At 28.6% G+C, this 16,846-nt stretch overlaps 1 long non-coding RNA gene across 1 annotated transcript in view; it reads left to right on the top strand.

Annotated features, from left to right (window-relative positions):
* The window catches only part of LOC142321111 (uncharacterized), a 66,880-nt gene that overhangs the window by 18,699 nt on the left and 31,335 nt on the right, over nucleotides 1–16,846 (top strand). The window contains exon 2 of the long non-coding RNA XR_012755586.1: nucleotides 37–168. This is a non-coding gene — a long non-coding RNA (uncharacterized LOC142321111). The remainder of the gene's footprint in view (nucleotides 1–36; nucleotides 169–16,846) is intronic.

Here is a 16,846-nt window from a genome sequence, read left to right as displayed (position 1 = left end):
AGCTATGAAGTACAATGTTCAATCTACTGTTTATAGGAGGGAGTCCTGCCATGGTTTCCTGAGGCGACTGATATATGCTGCTTTACGGCGGTTCTGGTGGCCCAGAGGGTGCTTAAACTAATTAATAAATGAGATAGGTAGAAGGAGATAATGGTATTGTAAAGACAGGTATTTTCCATTTATGTTTCTTTGTGATATTTTCTCATATTTTTAAGATTGGGGCCCTTTGCACCCCATAAGTGTTGTTTTTGTTTATTGTTTTAGATTAATGTTAAGTCTACTTTGTGCTTTTAAATAAAAATGTAAGGGTCTTTTACACCCTTACATATGACGACCCTGCTGGTGATACTATCCTTTTTCTTTTTTAAGAATGTGACAAGAGCTAATGACTTTAGCAGTCGATGCCCGCAAAAAAAAAAAAATAATAAAATAATAATAGTAGAAAATTCATAAGTATAAATAAACGTATAAAAATATTATGTAAACGTAGTTCTAGTATATAGTTGTAGTACAACTACGTACTTGTAGTTATCCTTCTGTTACTAATTTAAGATACTGTTTATTACTCATCAAAGTTAAAAACACAGCATTTACTAATAGGAAACACTAAAAATATCTTTTCTAAATCACAAACTAAAAAGAAGCTCTTTTAAAAAGTAATAAAATAAAGTTATTAAATATTTCATCGATGAAAATGTATGATGTTCTTTTCCCAATATGTTACCAAATATAAAATTCCCAATATTTTAATATAATACTTATCGACAGCTATTTTTTAAATATGTCAGAATTAATATTTTTTCCCAATTTTTGATTATTCACATTTTATACCTACGTAGGGGAGCTTATTAAAAATTATTCACACAGACTATAAAAACATGAGACATGACTAGAAAATCATCACACAGAGAAAACAACTATGATTGATGACTCTAGTATATAATGTCTTATATAATGTCATAAGAAAGACTGCTGCAGCTACACAACAGATTAAGCTGAATACTTCTCATTTTTACATGATTGTTTTAAATTAATAATGGGCATCTATTTAATGCTGAGATTTTTTTTTACTAGAAGTATAGTGAATTTATCATATTTTCTGGATTCATACTAAATCTAATTAGAAAAAACTTATAAAAGTCACTGAGTAAATCTTGAGTTTTCACAACTGCAAAATCTGAAGAGGTACAGCAATTGCTTCGTGTAATAAATAACATTTGGATTACCTATGTTGAGCAGAGTATTTGATAAGTTACAGATGAAATATATGTCCACCATAGTCCTTAGAAAGAATGTTGCAATGGCAGACATATACACCCATCAAAGACCTGTATTTCAAATCAGGTAATGTCACAGACTAATGCCTGTTGAGGAATTATATATTTACACTATTACTAATTAAAGATACTGTCTCTTACTCAACAAAGTTAAATGCATAGCCTCTACTAATAGGAATCACTAGAAATATCTTCAACTACACTAGCTAAGAAAAAATGATTAACCAAGAAAAACATTGCTCTTAGGTTTGATTCTATGATAAAAAAAAGTCCCATTTTATTTTTTGATGAAATTCATTTTTTTATAATTAATTTAATTCTGAACTGCGATTAACTGTGAACAGAGGTGGAACTGTTGTTAACTTTAATATATAATAAATATATGTTATACCTGTTTGTACGCCCTCGACCTGCCATTATTTTTTACCAAAACTCAAAAATCAATATCATAAAAGAAGTAAGAAATTCAGTTAATTAGTTTAGTATTACATAAACATTAAAGACAGATTTTTTTATAATGAATAGCAGCAATGTATATAAATATTTTTTTTTATGGAATTTATATGTTATCATTTGGGAATAATTGATAAGAATTTGTCAAATAATAATTTGACATTAATCGATTGTGTGCTAGAATTGCAAAATAGGTATAATATTATAAGACTATTAATCAGTGTAATAAAAATATGAATGATAATTAAGTTAAAATTAATCCAAATGAAAAAATAAATTAAGATAATCATCTAAATGTGTCAACTGATTGCATTGCATCTATATACATTTTTTCATCACTAATTAGATTATGAAATGACTTTTCAATTTTTAAATCAGTCTTTTCAAACTACAAGATGAATCATCAAATAACACAGGTTAATGTGCCCGTGTAATAATAAATGTTATATTCACACTCCATTTTCTACATGATGTTTTTCATTATTTTTCTACTTGGGTAGATTGAATGGTGGCTTGCACTATCCATCACAAATATATAACAATCCTCCTATTTTCTTAGCAAAAGGACAAATCACTCTTTAAAGAATTTACCCTTAATTTGATCTAGGCAGTCACCAGAACTCTTCAATTGAAGTATTAACTTAGTGTCTTCTATAAAACCATTTTAGCACTAATACATGACAAATTATTAATCAAAAACCTTTGCTCATAGGCATTCAGATACCAGTACTACCTTCGCAATCTTGCTAGATGTATATTTTGTGTGATTCTGTTTATGCAATAAATAAAATAAAATAATTTCTTTGATTGGTACATAATAATAGAATCATTGAATAATGTCAGGATTAAGTAGGTATGCTATTTCATAGATGAAAATAGGAGCTGCCCCAGAATTTATGCTTGGATGGATCAAGGTAAACCATAGTAAAGTCTTAATCAGTGTAGCATTGCAAAATATCTATTTAATTATAAGATAAAAAATTGATGAGGTTAAAATTTATAAAAACATTTAAAATAAAAACATGAAATAATATTAAAATAAATAAATGAAATACTTTTTTTTTGTCTTCAGTCATTTGACTGGTCTGATGCAGCTCTCCAAGATTCCCTATCTAGTGGTAGTCATTTCATTTCGGTATACCCCCTACATCCTACATCCCTAACAATTTGTTTTACATATTCCAAACATGGCCTGCCTACACAATTTTTTCCTACTACCTGTCCTTCCAAACTTACTAAGGCATTCCAGGATGCCTTAGTATGTGGCCCATAAGTCTCTCTCTTCTTTTAGCTATATTTTTCCAAATGCTTCTTTCTTCATCTATTTTCCGCAACACCTCTTCATTTGTCACTTTATCCACCTATCTGATTTTTAACATTCTCCTGTAGCACCACATTTCAAAAGCTTCTAATCTTTTTTTCTCAGATACTCCGATTGTCCAAGTTTCACTTCCATATAAAGCGACAATCCAAACATATACTTTCAAAAATCTTTTCCTGATATTTAAATTAATTTTTGATGTAAACAAATTATATTTCTGACTGAAGGCTCATTTCGCTTGTGCTATTCGGCATTTTATATCACTCCTGCTTCGTCCATCTTTAGTAATTCTACTTCCCAAATAACAAAATTCTTCTACCTCCATAAACTTTTCTTCTCCTATTTTCACATTCAGTGGTCCATCTTTGTTATTTCTACTACATTTCATTACTTTTGTTTTGTATTTGTTTATTTTCATGCGATAGTTCTTGCGAAGGACTTCATCTATGCCATTCATTGTTTCTTCTTAATCCTTTTTACTCTCAGCTAGAATTACTATATCATCAGAAAATCGTGGCATCTTTATCTTTTCACCTTGTACTGTTACTCTGAATCTAAATTGTTCTTTTAACATCATTAACTGCTAGTTCCATGTAAAGATTAAAAAGCAACAGGAATAGGGAACATCCTTGTTGGGCTCCCTTTCTTATTACGGCTTCTTTCTTATGTTCTTCCATTATTATTGTTGCTGTTTGGTTCCTGCAAATGTTAGCAATTGTTCTTCTATCTCTGTATTTGAACCCTAATTCTTTTAAATGCTGAACATTTCATTCCAGTCTACGTTATCGAATGCCTTTTCTAGATCTATAAATGCCAAGTATGTTGGTTTGTTTTTCTTTAATCTTTCTTCCACTATTAATCTGAGGCCTAAAATTGCTTCCCTTGTCCCTATACTTTTCCTGAAACCAAATTGGTCTTCTCCTAACACTTCTTTCACTCTCCTCTCAATTCTTCTGTATAGAATTCTAGTTCAGATTTTTGATGCATGACTAGTTAAACTAATTGTTCTGTATTCTTCACATTTATCTGCCCCTGCTTTCTTTGGTATCATGACTATAACACTTTTTTTGAAGTCTGACGGAACTTCCCCTTTTTCATAAATATTACACACTAGTTTGTATAATCTATCAATCGCTTCCTCACCTGCACTGCGCAGTAATTCTACAAGTATTCCGGTATTAAAATCTAAATTAGATTTTAATTTATGTATCTCAAAATTTTCCTTAACTTTCCTGTATGCTCCGTCTATTTTACCAATGTTCATTTCTCTTTCCACTTCTGAATGCTTTTCTTTAATCAACTCTTCTTTTCCTAGTTTGCACTTCCTGTTTTGTAGCATTTCTTAATTGTCTATAGTTCCTTTTACTTTCTTCATCACTAGCATTCTTATATTTTCTACGTTCATCCGTAAGAAATTGCAACTAGATAATATGTTTTCTTCAGTAGGAGAATAAAAATAATATAAGGCAGCTGGGAAATAGCTTCATTACTGAAAGATTCATTAATTAAATCTATAAAAGAAACAAAAACTATATCTATTACCTCTTTAAAAATAATGGCAGGGATATCATCAATGAATGTTTACTCTTTATGTTTAAAATATAAGTTTTAATTTAAAGAGTATAAGTAAAAAATAAAGGCTGATCCATCAACAAAACCATTTAAGATGAATGATCCTGTTTGAAATTATCAACATTATTGTTATTTGAAATACTGCAAAAGAATTTATTAGAATCCTATCTAACAATAACAGGAAATAAGATAGAGAAAATATAAGTCTTTTTGGATTTTTAGTGAAGATATCTATTTTATTTTCAAATTTGTCTTCACTTTTGATAACTCCCCACTTGGTTGTAGATTTATTGATTGAATTATATATTAAATTATCACAACATAACCCTTTGAGATTGATAACTTAGCGTAATTAATTTGTAATTTTTACATTAGTTTTGGAAGTTATCAGACAAAATATATTTTGACATTTCACAGAGATTCCTTAACAAATAGAAAAAGATTCCTTTTAAAATAGAGTTACATTTTAAAAGTTCTTTAGTAATCCACATGTTTTTCTTATTGAGTTTAAATGTTTACCCTAATTATATAATTAACCAGGGTATTTTTTCTTTTCTGGAATTGTGAATTTTTCAAAGAAAGAGTACTAAATAAGAAATGATGTTTCCACTTTCTATTAAAATCGCTGTACATCATTAAACTTTTTGTATTTAAATGCGAGAGTTTTTAGAATTTTTCACGTCGTCTTTGTGCATTCAATATATCCTAATTTTTCCCCTAAATAAGTAAGACATTCTCCTCGGTTGTACAACTCATTTACAATACTGCATATGGAGTGTTGATTGAATGTATCTACACACGGCTTAAGAGGCTTTTTTTCTGTGTGTTGTTGCTAGTCACCTGATATTAATTTTTCCAAGCTTAAGCATTATTATTGAAACAATAGCCTAGTCAAGTAGTTGCAGGCGCTTCCTGCGTTGATAAAAAATTTACTAGTTGTTACTCTCTGATTACTACCCGTAATCTCTTCAGTATAATTGTACACTGTGAATTATTTATTTAAACAACTTTGAATGAGAGATTTTGCCTACATTATAGAAATAATGTTATATAACTGTCCTGTAGATACAGGACGCTTAAATTGTCAATATGAACTGCACAACAGAACATTATTTATAACGTAATATTTAGGGGAGACGCATTCTGCAATAAATTGTTCCATGAATATAACCCTAGGTTTTAATTATTTGTTAGCCACCATTTTAATATGGTAGAAAAGAAAAAAAAAACTACAGTACATATCATCAACTCATTAAAGTTTTTAAAATAATATTAACCATATTCTGACTTGTAACCTAGCCACAATCGATTTTTTCGGCGACTGATGATTTTATGATAATAATAAATGTATTGTGTTAATAAAAGAGTAGGACACTTGTAACGGAATTAGAATTTCAGGTGAAATTACTTTCAGGATTGTCTTTTTATTGGAAAAAATATTACATAGAAAAATGTGCATTTTAGAAATATATATACATATATATATATATTCGTATTTTATTTTACTCGGTTCATGGAGATCTTGGATCTCCATGAACCGAGTAAAATATATCTCCATGAACCGAGTAAAGATCTCCATGAACCGAGACATTTCTGGGAGCTTGATTTTTATTGAGGAAAGTTTGTCTTCGACTACTGTGGTGTAACTTCCTGATTTCTTCATCTGTTTAGTAAGACAAACATGCTTTTCTGAACAATTGGCTTCCCTAGACTGTTCAAGTTCGTTTGTAATCTATCACCTTCGGCCATCTTCTTAGATACATTTTCACTACTATTTCTTTTTCGTTCATACTGAGGACTATTCCCTTGTACTCAGAGTAAGTGGTGGGATTAGAGGATTGTTTACAACGATCAGCTGGGCCGAGCGTCGAAGTAGAAGTTAAGTCCTTAGTAGGTTTGATAGATGGGTTATTCAACAACTTCGTTATTTAGGCTCTAGCGAGCTATTTTAAATGCTATTAAATACTCACCAGCCCAAAACCGATTAGCCACGAATACTCACCAGTCATAATATGGATTCATATAATGAAAATAACTCACTCGAAAAATACTCAACAAACATGTCCCGCACATAGGTGACAATTTCAAAAAAACTTATACCGAAAGGAATTTTTTTAATTTTTACCACATATAATTATTTTAATATTTTTCCTCCTTGTACGTACAAGGAAGTACTGCAATAAAGAAAAATTTTGGTTTTCAGATTTCAACGGAAATATCTATTTTGACCATCTCTTAATGCATTTTGACTAGTTTCGGCGTGACGTCTGTACTTACGGACGTATTTAACCCGCATAACTCAAAAACGATTAGCCGTACAATGTTGAAATTTTGAATTTAGGATTGTTATAACATCTAGTTGTGCACCTCCCCTTTTTATTGCAATCGACTGGACTAAAAAAAATTCCATAAACTTTATCCAAAAATTTGGATTTTGGACATTTTCTTAACTGCAGTAATAAACCATCATTGAGAGCTTTTCAATGATGTATCATAAGTGGTACTTATTTTCATTGATTCTAGAATTATAGCCAAATAAAATTTTAATTAATAAAATATTTGGATCTTACAAGGATCTTACAACATATCGGTTGGAATCCGACTTCATATACTTTTTTTTAACTTTTTTTTATTTTAAATATATTGATTTATTAATTTCTGATTGTAAAAAAAATATTTACGATAAATAATAATTCAGTAACAAGAAAACAATTTTTTTTAAATATATGAAAAAATCAGAAGTTATTAAAGAAATAGAATTTTATGTACTTTTCATTTTAAAAATGTGTGTATGTAATTTAATAGGCGTGCAAGGAAGTCATGTAGTGTCCACATCAGATTTTTTATTTTTAAATACTTTTATTTATAGTCGTATCAACAATTAAAGTCATAAGCGACTTATCAGTCGCAATGTAACTGTACCGGTAAATGCGTAGTCTTGAGACATGTGGTTAATTGAAACAACCACCAAAGAACATCGGTATCCACGATCTAATTATTTTTAATGGTTTGTAAAAAAGACAATTTTGAATTAAAAACTAAAATATTCATCGAATATCTAACGAATTAAAATTGTTTTCAAGAATGTGACGTCTATGCAGATAGATGGTTTTTTCAATAATAAAGTTTTTTTCGTAATATTTTGGGTTCTATTGCAATATTTTTTTTAAAATTTATTATCAAGTAAAAAAAAGTATTTCTTTGCAAGAAACTTGTAGAAATATTTATTTTTTGTAAAAAGTTAATATTTTTCCCCAAAATAAATAAAATATAAAAATTCAAAAAATATTTCTACCGAAATGCAGGGTTTTTCAAGGAAAATATTTTGTTTAATATATTTATTTTTTTTTTAATTTACTATGCAAAAAGGTTATTTAAGGAACTAAATTAAAATTATCTCAAAAATATATTTTTTTATTTTTCAGTTAAAATAATTAATTTCATTATAAAAATTTAATAATTCCAATCGTTTTATAAATGATGGTTCTATGGAAATGTAAATTTTTCTGTAAGGAAGAAACATTTTTTTAAAAAAATTTTTATGAAAAATGTTTTTACCCACGACGGAACGGAGATGGTATATGCATTTGGGGTAACAGGTTGTGTGTGTTTGTGTGTATGCCTGTTACAATTTTCCTCAAAAACTACTGGACCGATTTTGATGCGTTTTTTTATCACATAGGTATCACTTCAGAGTAGGTTCTTAGACATGCTTTATGGTTATAGTCTAGACGTACCTGGCCAGATGTCAGTGTCTCGAACAACTCCTGAGTAGCCTTCAGATCGTACTCATTCACACTGTTACTTTCCTCAGTGTTCACTATTTTGTTTTTGAAGATCCTTTAGATGATAGAGCAATTTACCTTTAATAAATCATCAATATTAGTTGAATTAAAATCTCTAACAATTAGTGGGAAGTGACTTATTATCAGTAGGTCACAGTTTGGATTCTGACAGCTGCGAGTATCAGAAATGCAGAGTACGAAAATGCTTTCATTTCTTTATCAACTGTTTTCTTCCATTGTTAAGATTATCAAGTCCTAAATATCATTTTGGCATGTTGCTTCGCTTTGTTTGGCAGTTTGCTAAAGGTAATCTGCTGATTGATTTTTGATGAAACAGAGAAAAAAGATGTTTGCCATTAAAAAATTCTATTTTTTGAAAGGGAAAACTGTCACCCCCAATAAAAAGCAAGTTAAACAGCTCTTGGTAGGTCTGCAGCATAAGTAAAAACCTTTCGCACAGGAGCTGCAAGTTTAATTGTGGTCAAATAAGCGTTAAAGTCAAATACTGCAGTGGAGACTCAAATGAGATGAAAACCAAAAATTATCATAAAAGATTGAATTGACGCTGAAGAAGACAAAGTCAGTATTTCTAAAGGAAATGTCAATTTATGCAAGGGGCATATATTTTTTCATCATCTATCTTGCAAAAAGAAAAACAGCGAATGATTTTTATGTTAAATTATTTTAACATCTAAGCAAATAAATCAAGAAAACCAGAACACAATTTAATCATGTTCATTTTTTTAATAAATATCTTTTGTTAGTAGGGTAATTCCATTTTTATTATTATTGTTTTACTGCCTTCTTTATCTACACCATTAATTTGGATTATTTTTCCAGATATTTACATTTGACTATTGATCTTTCCAGATTTCATATTTAGAGACTTGGGTTATGTTGGTCCTGAATACTTTCTTTTTGAATGACATTTTAATACTGCTATCTCCGGAATTTCTTTTATGTGATTTTCTTGTTCTACTGCCAATTTGAGATTATTTGAGAAAATTACAATATTACAAACAATGATCAGGGATTACCTCCATTTCATTTCAATTTTTGGTGGTACTTTTTTTGGTGGTATTTTCTATTCTCTAATGTACAACTGATGTACATGTTATTACATACTATTGATGTATTGATTGATTATGTTTTCAAATGTACTATTGATGTACAATTACATACAAATTATAACTTTCTATTGGAATGATATAAAAAGAGTTGTGATAAACTCCTTCATTGTTTTACTCGTGTCTTAATTCTGAATTCTTTTGACAGTTCTTGCATGAATTTTACTTTGGATATTGTTTTTGTAAGGGATTGTTTAATTGACAATTGTTTTAGGATCCATACTAATTTCATGTAGGATGTTAAATAAGAAAATTCTATCAATTGAGTCATACGCATTTTTGAAATCTATAAAGACAATTACATAATTTTATGCGTTGTCATTCTATTCCTTATTATTATTTTAAACTTCCAGATTTGTTCTGCTCATTACATTCCTTTTCTGAATCTCCCTTGGTATTCTCCCAGTTGTTGGTCTATGATCAGTTCAATTTTATTTTAAGTGTTTTTGGGAGATTTTTTTGTGTCACAGGTAAGAAGGAAGCCCCTCTATAGTTATTTACAATGGCGTAGTATAGTAACTACATATTTTTGTTTTTGTTTTCATGTTACAGTACTTAGATAGCTTATGGACATATTTCCTGTTGGCAATCAGGTAAGGAAGGATTTCTTGTAAGGAATAAGCTTGTAACAAAAATTCAAATAACTTTCAAAAGCTCTTCTCCCTAAATTCAAATCAAAAAACAAATGAACACCAAAATTTACTGACTATAATTTGTTTCTGATTAAATTTTTTTCATTTTTTTATTTTTTAATATTAAGTAAATGATTAAAAAATTGTGGAATAATGAAAGTTATAAAATTAATATACCATATAATCAAAAAAAGGTGTAAAAGCAAAGAGTAAAGGACAAAAAAAAATAGAAAGGAAATAAACAAGAAAAGTCGATTAATTTAATTATAATTTAGGCATTTTTCCTGAAGCTTATATTTTATGTAAACTACTGTAATCACATTGCTATCTTACTGCATTGTCATTGTAGAAGTTGTACATTTGATTATCCGAGCTTATTTTGTAGATTTGATAAACTTACAGCATGAAACAACTATTCTATCATTTTACGCGTTATGTTTCTGGAAACAAATTCATCAAACCTAGATGACTTAATCAATGGCCTTACCGACCTTGCAATTTTTTTTACAAGACTTATCAGTAACTTATTTCTTCACCAAAAAATTTTGAAATCTCTTCATTTCATACACTATTAACATAGCTTTCAACATTCTCATTTAATATCATATTTCAAAAGCCTTTATTTTTCTTGCCTCACTTTTGTCAACATTTCACTTCTAGAAAGTGATAAACATATCCATTCAAATTTCTTTAAATATTTTTTTAAAATCTAAATTTGATGATACAGATTTATTTTTTCTTATAATTTTGCAAGTTTGTTTTTAATAACTTTTCCTTTGTCCACACTATACCATTTACAATTTAAATAAATAAACCCTGTAACTCTTGATATTGTGTTCAATGTTAATATCTAACTCCTCATAGTCTTCCTAATACCATATTTTAATACTTATTGGTTACTTTCAAATTGAATCTCTTCACCACTATATCAATCATTCATTTGTAATGCATTCCAAGTTTCATCCAAAAAAAAAAATAATCAATAGTTTAACATTTTTATTTTCTGATTTTAGTTTTGTGTTTCTTTTATATACAAATTAAATAGTAATTTCAAGAAGCAACATCTCTGTTTTTTTATTGTTCATCACATTTCATAATATCTTACTTTTATTATTAGTACCCATATGTTTTTTTATAGATTAAAAATACCTCTTCTTGCTCTACAATTCAATCCTACATTTTCCTTAAAATCTTAAACATGATATTCTATTCTAAGTTATCAAATAATTTTTCACAAGATCTACAAATTCATATTTAAATATGTGATTTTTTTCAAAAGCCTTTTTAAAATTAATAAATTATGTAGGTAAAAATGCTTGTTTATTTGAAACCAAGTTACTTTTCATTTACACTATAAATTTAAATGAAGTAATAATTTACCATTTTAACAGATTTAATTTAATATCAATATGGATTATTTAATATTGTTCCTTACTTTTGTAACACATCCCCCATCCCTGTAGTGTGTCTTCCCGATTTGAGAGAACTTGTGGGAGGAAGAGATATCTCAGGAATGAAAAAAATGATACGTAAGAAAGGGACAATATTAAATATCCAAATAATTACAGAAGTTTGAAAGTCATTCCCTTCAGTGATATATGCATGTTATACTTAAAGGTAGTATAAACCTTAAAGAAAATGGAAAAATTTAATCAGAATAAAGCTTCATATTAACTAATGTTTTTGTATTAAAATTGCAAATAGAAAAGAAAAGGCAGAAAGAGTAAGAAATTCATACTGCATTAAAATAAATCTAAAAAAATATATTGTAATATTCCAAGATGAATTATCTGTGTAAAAAATATTACCAATCAGACATGTATTTAACATTTATATTGGGTTGGCAAGAAAGTAATCTCAGTTTTGTTGTATCAGAAAAAACTTAAATTGTTTTAAACAAAGAATGGACATTAAGCAATTATTTTTTTTTTATTCTGTCCAATAACCTTTTCCCATCTTTCTGGAAACTTCATTCTGCACTCACAGAACGTCTTGTCCTTATCAGTAATAAACTAAACTGAGTTCAATTTCAGGTCATTGACTCACCGGGTTGGTCTAGTGGTGAACACGTCTTCCCAAATCAGCTGATTTGGAAGTTGAGAGTTCCAGCGTTCAAGTAAAGACAGTTATTGTTATACAAATTTGAATACTAGATCGTGGATACCAGTGTTCTTTGGTGGTTTGGTTTCAATTAACCACACATCTCTGGAATGGTTGAACTGAGACTGTACAAGACTATACTTCATTTACACTCATACATATCATCCTCTTAAGTAATATCTGAACGGTAATTCCCAGACGCTAAACAGAAAAAAAAGAAGATTTTAGGTCATTATCTTTAGTAAAATTTTTACCATTCAAAGAGTTTTACAAACTATGAAATAAATGATTTTGGAAGGTGAGTGCTATATGAGGGATGAGACGCACTTTTCACCCAAGTTCCAGTAATTTTCCATGAGTTTACCAGAGGCTTGTGAAGCTTTGCATCATCTTGGTAAAACACAATTCCTTTGTGATTTGCCAATTCTGGTTGTTTTTCTTTGATTGCTTCCTCCAGTTTCATTAGTTATTGACAGTAAAGATCTAAGTTGATTGTTTCGTTCCTTGGAAACTGCTCAAAATACACATCTTTGTACTCCCACCAAAATGATAGCATGATCTTTGTGATTTGGCTTTCGATGTGGTTTGTACTGGATTATTACTCTTGCACTATGATTGCTTTTGATTGATGTTATTGTAGACCAAACATTTTTCATCACCAGTAATGGTTTGTTTTAAAAAAGGGTCGACTTCATTGTGTTTGAGCATAATGCAAATATTGTTTCATTGTGTTAAGTGAATTTCTTTCAACTCATGCAGAACCCAAATATCATACATAATGGGTATACAGCTCAGTAACAAATAGCATTAATCTGGTGTTACATTCAGTATACACTGATAATGAATGTTTCATCTATAAAAATAAACTTTAAATTATTTACATGTTAAAAATTGAAAAAAAATTTTCAATTTTTCATTTTTGGTTTTTTTATTCTTCAGACCACTCTGAAAATGTTTAGTCATTTTTCTCAGCGGTTTTAAAATAAATATTTTTTTTTACATTTTCCATGCAATTTTTGTTTGATAACATGCTGCATATGCTTCAATATAAGGCTTTTGACAAATTTTTGAACAAGCTGGTAACAAGATAGCAACTATTACTTATAGTTAGGGTAAAAACTATGAATTATATCTTTGCAAAGTCAGAAGCAGGACTGCCATATTATTTAGAAATAACAAGGTCTTAAATTTCCCATTAAAAGACAGAAGTGAATATGTTGGAGAATGTGCTAGGTGGTTATCTAATAATAGATATGCCTTGATTTAAATTTTGTTTTTTAACATCTGATCGTATACTGAAGAAACAGATCAAAAAATATATAAAACTAATTTTTAATATTAAAAATTAATTAAAAATATTTGTTATTATTAATTATTATTAAATTCAATTTTTTTTTAATATTTAGGAAATTTTCTTTTTAAAAATTAATTAAAATTTTGTAAAATGAATATTTTTTCCTGTACAAGAAATATATTTTGTTGGAAAAGATAAGGACACACAATTTACTCTTTGTATAACAGAGTGTGTTATAACCAGGAAGCACTGTAGTAAGATACATATTACTTAAGTTGGTATCTACACTCAGATACTATAGCAGATCACTAGCTTTTGCAGAACTCATCAAAGAATATAACAAGGGTACACAGACAGTTTTTTCATTAACCTCCCATCCATGAGGTCATCAGTCCAAAGCATTGGGTTGTGAGCCAGATGTTCACCTTAATGAAAGGAGTATTGTGCAAAGTGTAGAAAGTAGAGGGATAGTTTAAAATCTCCCACATACAGATATGTTTTGGATTATACATTCCCAGCGACTACTGCACATGTATCATAGCTACTAGTTTATTTTCAACAATCAATAGGGAGTCAATTTTGGTACAGCTCATATTTTTAAAAGTGTAATTAAAAACATAAAAAATATATGCATTTGAGAAATTTTAGAAGAATCGTTTAATTTTAACACAATTATATATTACATCTATATATTTCTAGTTTGTTAGCATTAACTAATGCTAATGATGTTACAGGCTATGCTAATTTTTTCCCATTCACCGTATTTGCTGTCCTTTCAGGAAAACTTAGGATTTTGTCTTGTATAAGTCATTTTTCTGACAAAAAAAATTACGAATACAAAACAATATTCAGAATCAAATCAGAAGTTAACACGTATGTACTCTTAATAATGTACTGAGTAGATTGCTCCAAGGCAGTTAGCCTTGGAGTAAAAATTTAACAATTTTAGAAATAAAAAACTTTATTGATATTTTACTTTATCTAAAAATACAAATGATAAGAGGAATTGACAGAAAAATTAAATAAACTTGATATGGAATGCCTTAAATTTTATTTCATAATTCTAATCTAATGTGCTGGAGAATATTAGGGAGGAACTCAATTTTTTTATTTAAAGTTCCTTTATTAAATCAAAAGACTGAGTACACTGAATTATTTAACTAGTTAGTGTATTATCTGTATAGGTGTAATAATGTTAGTGTTAGTGGTATAATAGTGACTCATGTATCATTACCACATTATTTTATAAATAAGGAAACTAACTGCCTTCTTATTCATGTAAAGTATATAAGTTGTTACAATTCAGGTGGCCTTTTTAACAGCTGATATTTTATGTTAAAAATGTAACAATGTATCTAATTCTAAGACTGTTTAGTCCAAATATACACTTAATACAGTTAAAATGTATATACAGTAAATTATATGCTTCAACAGTATAGTACAATTTAAATTAAAATGTGTGACCATTATAGCTAATGAAAATATATTCTTTAAACATAACTGAACAATGTATTTTATTTCCTACTAAATGAATCAGCAAGGTCAATAGAGAGAATAAATACACCTGTTTTTATTCGAACAAATAGTACTTAATTGAAGCGTGAACCTTTATGCCAAGATTGTACAAAAACCTGTAATATCCAGGCCCATATTTATGTAGTTTTTGAAAAAATTGCAACTATAAGCAATAGACAATAGCATTGCAAAATAATTCCCCTCGCGATAAAACAATTTGATGAAAAATAAAATGTGTTTTTTAACACATTATCCAGACAATTTTAGAATCTAGAAAAACATTTTTCTTAGCATTAGCATGAAATTAAAATTTTTATGAATTTTTCAATTTTACATTATGAATTTTTACATTTTATTTATGCACTTAAGGGAAAATTTAATTGAATGGAAATAATTACCTGAGTTAAAGTTTTTGAAATTCCTTTGTACTAAATTAATATAGAATAAGGTGAATGATTTCAAACAATTCATGAATTTAGTGAAAACTGGATAATGTTTTATGTTTGGAACCAGCATGGCGAAAAATTATAAATTAAATGAATTATAAAATTGACGAAAGATAAATTAGCAACATTTGACAACATTGTGTTACTCAAATATGAGAAATAAACAATGTATGATACAGAAAATGAAGAATACAAATGCATTGCATTCTTATCACTGAACTATTAATGAGCTAATACCTGTTGTATTTGCTTACCTTGATTCAAGTTTCATGACTAATTATTAATATTCATATTCTTAAATGCTTAAAATGTGTGAAAAAATAGAAAATTTTGCTAAATGTGAAATTTGAATAATGGATTGTTTTAAATATAAGAAGAGTTTCCATGTTAGAAATTTATGAGCAAAGTAAGAAAATTCTGTTGCGATGAAGTTATGAATGAATCAAGTATGAGAAATAGTAATCACATTCAATAAAGGAAGGTAATTATTGCTGGTATGAGGCTGTAAAACACAAATATTGATTCAAAAATTTGGCCAGAGATAATTCAGGCATTTACTGTACAGCCCTGACCTGATCCTTAATGATTTTTATTTATTTCTTGAACTAAAAGAATTTTTAGTGTCGATGAAGTTAAAAATTTTCTTCTTTACTGCAGAGTGGTCACAAAGTCTCTTTTGATGCTGTAATATACAGGTAGATAACATTATATTCAGATGATTTTAAAGATTAATCGGCTGTTTCATTTACTCAACAAACTGATAAGTTTGTTAGAAGTTGATGTTATTTTCATATGTTCAATAAGAATTTTGATTGCTGCAGTGTTAAGTTAAAATAGTGAATATTCAGTTAAAAGATTTGCTGTAAGTGTATGGGTGGATGAGTGTACAAATGCAAATGAAAACATAAGAAACAGATTCGTTCAGCATTTTGGTAAGGAAGCTCCATCAGAAGTAACATTCTGAAAGTGGAAAAGCTTTGATACTTTCAGAGTGCTTTTTTTTTTTTTATGAAAAAAGCCTTTTGCATTGGGTTAGTCCTTGATTTGAAATGATCTGGAAATCCTTCAAGTTGATTGAATAGCTCTGATATTGTTGAGGAATCCTGTTTATATTTACTTTTTATTCAATCAGATCTTTAATCCTTCAGATCTAAATATCCTAGTTCAATCCTTCACAAAATAATGTAAAAAGATCTTGGGTTAAACTCTTTAAGCCTGCTCATGTTAACGAGCTTTCTGACTGGGACATGGCTTTAAGGGAAACTTGTTACAAAGCTCTTCTAAGGCATTTTCCTAATGTTCAATCACAGAAAGTAGTTAGTTT

This window comes from Lycorma delicatula, chromosome 1 (assembly GCF_047948215.1).
Source record: "Lycorma delicatula isolate Av1 chromosome 1, ASM4794821v1, whole genome shotgun sequence".
NCBI lineage: Eukaryota > Metazoa > Arthropoda > Insecta > Hemiptera > Fulgoridae > Lycorma > Lycorma delicatula.
The sequence above is the reverse complement of the archived record's forward strand: the minus strand, read 5'-3'. Positions and strand labels throughout refer to the sequence as shown.